Source organism: Labrus mixtus, chromosome 16, assembly GCF_963584025.1.
Source record: "Labrus mixtus chromosome 16, fLabMix1.1, whole genome shotgun sequence".
In the NCBI taxonomy this organism is placed as follows: domain Eukaryota; kingdom Metazoa; phylum Chordata; class Actinopteri; order Labriformes; family Labridae; genus Labrus; species Labrus mixtus.
Window position 1 is genome coordinate 7959306 of NC_083627.1, and position 8417 is coordinate 7967722.

Sequence of the window (8417 nt, forward strand, 5' to 3'; positions counted from 1 at the left end):
CATCCACACAGGTTGACTGCTGTGACCTTGTGCAGCACCTGGTGAAATGCAGCGCAGCAATGCAGCAACGATGTGCACGCTGCTGCTTATTCACCCACTGGATTAGTCACAGCTGCATTACCTCTGACTGCTGGATCACACTCTGCACTCTGAGACTAAAGATACTGCTGGTTACCCACCTCCTCTTTCACTGTACTACACCCCCACTACCTGCTTTAAAGTAGCACACACACACACGTACACTGTGTGCACTTGCATTGTGAGTGATTCTGTAACAGATACAGCATAAAAAATGTGACTGTATTACTTTTATCATTTAAAAGGAGAATCAAGAGGATATAAAAATAACAACGTAAGAACATACATTTTAAAACTCTGGTCAGGATCAAGAGGTCAACTGAAAGGTCAAAGCCTTACAATACGGCTCCGGTCAGATCTGATAACAACAAAAGCGACGCTGATAAAATAACAGACACAATGAAATAACAGTTGTAGCCCTCTGACCTGAGCATACTTCGTGACCTACGTGATGAAAATACTTGGATTCCTGATTCTTAACCATCAAACTGATCGGCATAATTGACCTACCTAAAGTTTCACCAAAGGTTCTGAGTCCAGATTCTGTATGTCGAGCTGCACAGAAGTCTTAAAGGGATAGTTCCTCTTTATTTAAGTGTAGTAAGTGTAAGTGTATTAGCCACAGGAGATGCCCGTCGGCCCCTTTTTTATATATATATATATATATATATATATATATAACTGCAGACGCGGTCACTTGTACCACATCATTTAGGGCACACTCACACGTTTGACCCCCAAAGTCCAGTTTCTTTGACTAGTGTGATTGTTCTTTTCCATGCTCAAGTAAAGTGCACTTTCTTGGCCCTGGCTCAGTTGGAAGAGGGGGGCTTCGGCAACGGCTTGGTTGCTCATCCAGGAGCGTTGCGTACCTGTGCTTGCATAATCGAGAAATTCCAGGAGTATTAGAAAAAGACGTATCTGACCAAAGCGACTCAAAATAGGCCACAAAGAAAAGTCAGAGGCCGCGATGCTTGTAAAAGAAAGCATGTAAAGCCAATCGGATGGTATATCGCGACCTGACGACACAAGAGGTAACCAAGCTCGGGTCCAGTATGGCTTTGAGTAATGTGAGAGCAGGCCGGCTGGGGGACTAGGGAGGGGGGACACATTGTACATCTGCACGGTACGGGGCAACTGGCTGACAGGAAACTGTGAGACTTATTAGGTATTTGTTGCCGACCTGTTTTTCTTTATGTCCAACATGATCTATTGCTCATATGTGGTGACAGGTGAGTGTGAATCTTGACCCTGTGAGAACTCATCGTATGAATGTGTGTATGTTTCTTCAGTAGTACTCGCTGCAGACAGCAGCTGCAGACAGCCACTTTAAACACTTTAATTTTCTTCTGTCGTTAAGTCGCCCTCTAATTAAACCTAATTGGTGTCAGCTGATTTGACCTGCTGCTGGAGATGTTGGTCAGTGGAACCCAAACACTGACCCACCTGGATGAACATGACGATGCACAACGTGAGACCAGCAGGGTCTTTTGATCCAAAACGCCATGATTTATGTTGAATACTTGAAGCTTCACCAACCAATAGTTTATTATAACATATTAACTGGATGTTTTTATAGTGTGGACTGTGTCACTAGAACCTCAAGGGATTCATCACCAGACTTTACAGGGGGGAAAAAAAAGTGAAAATAAGCTACGAGCTGTAAAATAAAAACTCAGCACTAAACTACAGAACGCCACAGTCAGCATCTAAGTGGAGAACATATGGAGCAGCTAAAGAGAGCAGAGTGACGCCATCATTAATGTTATTACTAACACCTGTGACTCTCCCGCTGTGAGAAGTCAAAATGGCTGCAGGGGAAAAAAAGACTGTGAAAGAAATACTGAACCAACAGAGCCTCAGACATGGTGTAAAAAAAAAAAAACACATCTTTTGTTTAGAGCTTCCACGACATCCTCAGTGAGCGAGCATTCAGATCAGGACAGCTCGTCATGTAAAAAGATCTGGTGAAGCAGGGTCTTCAATAACGTAAAGCTGAAAGCATGCCACAAAGGTGAGGACCACCATCACCCTCTTTAGGGGGCCATCAGCCGGATTCATCAGACCCAAAGGCGGCGCAGGTCTACAGGAAATGATTTAATCTCACAAACATTCACATCCACTGAGAAAAGTTAGAGTGTAGGCAATTTAAGACTTACACAACGCAACACCAAAAACATGAACGACAAAAGTCACATATGGAGATCGTCAGAACTTTCAATACTTCGATACAACCAGTTTTAAAACCAGAGGGAATCAAAGGGTACTGAAGCAGATCTTTTGTCCTATTTTTAACCAAAAGTCAAACAAAAGAAAGACAGCATGGGCTAAAACGGTACAAAATACGTTGGAAAAGGTGAGGTACCAAAACGTCGCTGACGTATGTGTGCTGTTTTTACTGTATGCAGGAGTTTGTCTGCCATTGTTGGTGATTAAAAAACAAGAAATGGGCAAAGACTGGGTGCACAGGACTTCTATTTTTGTTGCCGTGGTATAAAAACAGGTATAGCTATTGTTTGATTTGTACTCGTATCTTATCAAGGCATGAACTTCTGGTGTCGTGACAACAGTATCACATCTCCGAGGGCTTTGGTCACAGGTCTGTCATAGATCTATCAGAATTGGTGGATCTGTAGTGAACTGTAGATTCAGTCAGAGTCAGAGGTTTCTCTATTTCAGGCTGCTGTAAGTGAATGAGAGGAGGAATAGCTGAGATGTAGAACACCATCCTGCTGCTCAACATGTTTTACTCTGTACCCGAGTCTGTGACAACAAGTCACCCGTCTGAATAACAAGAATTCTGTTCTAGTACAACACAACGTCTTCATCAACCACATCGCTAATGCTAGCTAACATCCCTGTCAGGACCCCACTGACATCAACTGGGCCTCCATCTGATTGGCCACGTGTTTGCTAACGTCTGTGAATACAGGAAGAGTGCACGTTCTCTTACTTCCTGCGAAACAGAAAGGAAGATGAAAAGGGGGATTTATTGTGCAGCTCTGATGTACACTTGTCTTTGCATATCACAGGCTTTCCCCAACATCGGGTGGCAGGCAAAGTGTAGACAAAGAAAAGTTGGGGGACACCAACACCCTGAGGAGACCTACAGAGAAAACTGCTGGATTGATGTCATCAAAAAGTACAGACGATTTAAAAGAACTACAGATCTTCAGTCATCGTTTAACCAAAAGCTGAACGACTGAGAGACATCGACGTCTAAACTGTGCACATAAAACTTAACATCACAAACGTGTTTGTACAATTTAGACCGTGTGCAGGAGTTTGTCTGCCATTTATTAGCATTAAAAACTGAGACAATACCAAACATAGCAGTGTTTCCCCTAGGTTTAAAGCGTTGAGGGGGTGGGGACAAGCCGACATGGCGATACAAACACTTGAAGGAATCTTGGTGTTCATGTGTTACTTTTAATGACAGCTGTCCTTTTCTATCGGAAAGGTATCCTTAAATGACTTCTTTCGCTGATTTCCGACTCTATCCACTATCCTATCTCTGCAATAAAAGGCACAAAAAGCCCAAAAATAAATCTTCAAAAAAATACTTGACCTTCCGGGGGGGCGGGCCGCCCACCTAATATAATGGTAGGGGAAACACTGCATACGGTGCAGAGGACTTCTATAACTCTAAATCAAAACAGGTATCGACATGTTTTGGTTTTTACTTGACGACGCTGCACCTGCAGACACTGAGAGAACAAATGATATGCACACAGTAACACAGGGATGGTTAACACACTCTCATAACCTTTATCTCATTTTTAGCATTCCCAATAAACATGCTGAGAAAGTCGGAATGTGACGCGATGGGAACAATTATTTCATGCAAACTAGCGTGTGTTCATCATGCTACCCTGTCGGATGGAGGCGTGGGAATAGTGATCAATGCTTCCTACTGCTTTGATGCGCTCACGTGACGCTCAAGCTAGCTATCAGTTAACCTCAGATTAATGCCAAATTGAAGGTAAAAAACAGATTTGTGGATTTATTTTGGACTCAGAGTGGACACTGCAAACTCAGGTGTTGTGTAAAACAGTCCAAATAGGAGGTAGATGTAGATAGCTAATATGCACTCTTTTAAATGACTTCATATTGTTATATTGCTCAATGTAATGACTATTCTTACATCATGCAGACCTGCAGTAATATCAGTGGGTGACTCGTGTGCACGTGCAGGTGAGTCTATGTAAGGTTTAGACCTCCACACAGGTCGCTTTAACTCTGACTGAAATAATGTGTTCAGTGAAAGGACCCCCGTGTCTGCATGAATGATGGACAAAATAATGAAACCTCGCTGCACCATAGATTACTGAAGACAGCTTTAGAGGTATTACACAGCTTTAAACAAAGCTACGACATTTTAGAAGTGATGAGGAGCTGATACGAGACTCTGCTTTCCAATATTCACGAACTGTAACACACTGAACATGAAGGAGCCAGAATCAAAAGATCCAGACACACCTGAACACACCACCGGCTTCATTAAAAACAGCTCCAAAAATCATTTATATCACAAACAAATGTTATTTAGCATTCATTTGATTTCCATGCACGTCTGTTCGGCCCTTTAGTTTCCTTTGCAGCCATTAAGAAAATAAACTCATCCACTAAAAGCAAACGGTGAAATCCTTGTTCTATGGAACTGGATTTTCTTCTGATCACTCTGAAGCATTTTGCTTCTGCGTTCTGAGCATCTTAGTCGTTTTCTTTCACACGTTTTTTTTGGTTGCACAACACGAATTGACCTTGAGATGTCGACAAACTTTTCTATACTTTCACACAGGAAGACGCAGTCTGCCGTCACAGCCTCCTCCATGCTGCAGCCAACCAGCGCTTCATTGATCTGTCTCAGGCGTCTGCGTAGCTGGAGCGTCTTTGTCCTCTCCACGGCGTGAATTTTACAAATGGGGCTTAGAGTAAAGCCTTTCTGACAGTCTGGCCTCAAAGCCCCCTCGTAGCGTTTCAACCACTCTACTTTCATGCCAAGAAATAGTTGATCGACCAAATGTTTATCTTTGGTAGCTCGGACAACACAAAGATGCAAAGATTTTGGCACAATCAACCATACGTATTTCTGAGGTCCTGGTCCGATAATATACAAAAATTAAACTGATGTACATGATGCATTACATTGTACTGTTCCTCAGTTTGGTATCTGACTCTAATGGGTGAGAGCAGACAAACATTCACGCCTTCATCAGAGTGAAATCAAGCGATGTCAAAGTGCTGGTGGTATAGTTGTTGCTCTACACGCCTGCAACGCCTTCACACATTGAGAAGTTACAGACTGGGACAGCAACATAACGCCGTCACTGAATCAAAGAGTTAAGCATGAAGATGGCGGAGCTTCATTACAGCTCTGCTGCGGAATTGCACGATGAAAAGGGCTACAGTGGTCTCGTACAAAAAGTCTCAAACTAATAAAGAGAAGATGCAGCGATAGTGAAGGGTAGATTTAAGCAGACCTCCTGAAATGTAACTCCTGATGTTTTCAGGAGTGCATAAAGTGAAAACATCTTAAATAACGTTAAGAAAGAAACCTTTTTAAGAGTGATGCATTTGGGTCAAAATGAGTAACGCACATAACTGAAGGATGAGTCATAGATTCTTTTTGTAACCACTTCACGCAATCCTCTGATATAACATAAATAAAGGACACCAAGCAACGGTTTGATCCCTGATGGAACTCAGCCTCCTGGTACAACCAATGCAACATGTGTGAACCCTTATGACGACCGAGTCAGTTATAAACATTATATTGCAAATATCGGATAGATTTAAATAACTTTAAAGTACTTATAGGGTGCTATGTGCAGCTGTAAGTTAAAAGCTAAACGGGGTCTCTGTGACAGCGGATATTCAAAATGAAATGACTCGCATCGAAACATTCCTAATTGGAAAAAAAAAATCTAGAAGATATGAGATACTTGATGGTGATTTTATTTTAACCCAGCTGATTTAATGAGCACATTTATCAATAACAGTAATTGCCTCAAATTGCTCGGGCTATAATTAAATGTGCTGAGGTTTGCCAAACTGGGTAACAGTGGTTTGCTGAGGACAAATTATTTGAAAAAGGTGACAAAAATGTCCGAAATGATCCTTACTGACAGACGTATGCACCAGGTGTGTTTGTCGCTGCATTATTTCACTAAGGTCCGGCTAAATGATGGTCAAACCTTTATGACACGTATTGTATTTTAAATCAAAAACTTCACTACAGAATTGCACAGGTAGTGTCAAACTCTGTCCTAACAGTACGCAGTCTTCATCTGTATGCTAGCGGGGCTGCCGGGGGACCCTGAGCCTGAAATAGGAAGAGGAAGGACTCCATCATTGAGAATACTACAGTTCATTCACACTCTTCAACAGCAGGGACCATTCATTCATACAGACAGACCCACTATCACTGTGAGAGTGGAGGGCTGAGTGTATCAAGGTCTGCCAACTTTTTTTTTTTTTATCTCACAAACCAAAAGGGCTGTGCAGATACTTTACCTCCACATGCTCAGGTGGAGACACAAACAGCTGCTGCAAGGTGAGAAACATGCTGAGGAGACATGACAACAGCCTTTCCTGCTGTCAACACAAACAAATGGCACTGTTTTACTTTGCTAACTGTGTGCAAACTGGTGCCATCAACTAACTCTGATTTATCCAAACTGGAACTTTTGCTATTGATGTGTGTGTGTGTGTGTGCGTAATCTTAATAATGGAGGAGTGTGGCATTAACATAATCTGACATGTCATATTTTCATCTAATAGGGACTACACACTCAGTCAGGCAGTGGCAGCAGTCATGCATCTGCATGTGACTCATGTAAATCTTGCAGCAGCAGAGCAGACACCAGCTCAGGCCAACAGGCACGACATGAGCGCGTGCATACTGCAGAATAATAGGCAGCACACATTAAATATTGATCCCCGGTTGGGTCTCTAACGTCATCTTGACATGTTCCTCCGTTAATCCGCCGCTCAGGACACAATCAGCCGCTCGGCCTGGATCACACCGAGTCCTCACAGTGAAATGTTGCTTGTGCTGTCAGGCGCCAGGCAGCCATTTAGGTGCATATGGAGCCAGTTGAGCCTAAATGGCTGATGCATTTCGAATTTTTCTTCCTAATTGCTGCGAGGCATCAGCCCCCCCCCGGCCTCCTCTTAGCGCCTTTTAATCCGCCTCTTCACGCAGATTCGCCTCAATATAACTCGATAAAACCCGTTTTCACGTCTAATCTGCGCCCCGGTGCTCTTTAAATAAACGTTAACGAGTATTTAGAGGAGCCTGGTTCTTTCTCCGGTCTGACTGAACCCCCAGAGACTCCGGATCAAACAATGAAACGGATTGGAGGCTTTCCGCTCTCAACGTTTCCATCACAATGAAATCACAACATCCCCGCTAACGGCTCCGGTACTGTTACAAAATGATGACCGGATGTTACACGGGTGTCCGTCAGTGTTTCTGTGGGTGTTTAAATATATTTAACAGTTGTCTGCTGGTCGCCAACATGTCAGCCCGCATCAATAAACAGCGAACACCGCCGCTCTATTGTCTGTCAGCGGATCCACCGGCAGAAACACGACACAACAACCCGCTAACCGTCCGGCTTTAACGGTTACCCCGCCGGAGCCAGGCCCCGCGCACATCCCCGGGCTCACCTGTGTCTCCTTTCGGCTCGGTGTGTACCGTCTCCGGGTTCACGGTCCGGTCCTGACGCGCTGCAGCGGGCTCCTCACCACCAGTCCCCGGCACCGGCAGGCAGCACTGAGCCGCTGATTGGGCCTCGGCAGACGGTCGCCCCCTCGGTGCAGCCAGACAGAGCGCTGATTGGTCAAGCTGTGACTCCGTGAAGCCCAGACTAGCGACTGATTCGCTGTTGGTTTCCCCAGAAGACCCAGACAGACAGCTGATTGGTAGGGTCTGAACGAACTCTGTTCGCTCATTGGTCGGTCATTTCCGCGGCGGAGCAAGCGAGAGCGCTGATTGGGTGGTAGTATGTTGTTGTCTGTGTCTGGACGGAGAGCCATGTTAACTCCGGTGGGGCTAACGAAACAATGTATGCGTTAACATCCTGAAAAATTACCAAACTGTTAACAGCTTTTTTACGTTAATTATTTAACGTAAAGTCACCCGGTTTCCTTCCACGAGCTGTCAGGGGGGACAAGAAACCTGGTTGGCACATTTTCCACCTTATTTCGTGTCACACCGGGTTTCTAACCGCTTTATAAACACGCATGTGTATGACAAAGACCTGAGACAGGGCAAACGGTGACAGCAGTGCGGATGGAGATGGATGATAGCGATCGTCATGACTGTCTGCTGT

The 8417-nt window shown here is 44.2% G+C and overlaps 1 protein-coding gene across 4 annotated transcripts in view; it reads right to left on the bottom strand.

Moving 5' to 3' along the window:
- Positions 1-8109, bottom strand: part of gatad2b (GATA zinc finger domain containing 2B) — a 45933-nt gene extending 37824 nt beyond the window's left edge. For 2 of the 4 annotated variants that reach the window (XM_061060398.1, XM_061060397.1), the window contains exon 1: positions 7753-8109. The gene's annotated coding sequence lies outside the window, so the exon portion shown is untranslated. The remainder of the gene's footprint in view (positions 1-7752) is intronic. The other 2 variants (XM_061060400.1, XM_061060399.1) reach the window with 1 other exon arrangement.
- Between the last annotated feature and the right edge of the window lie 308 nt (positions 8110-8417).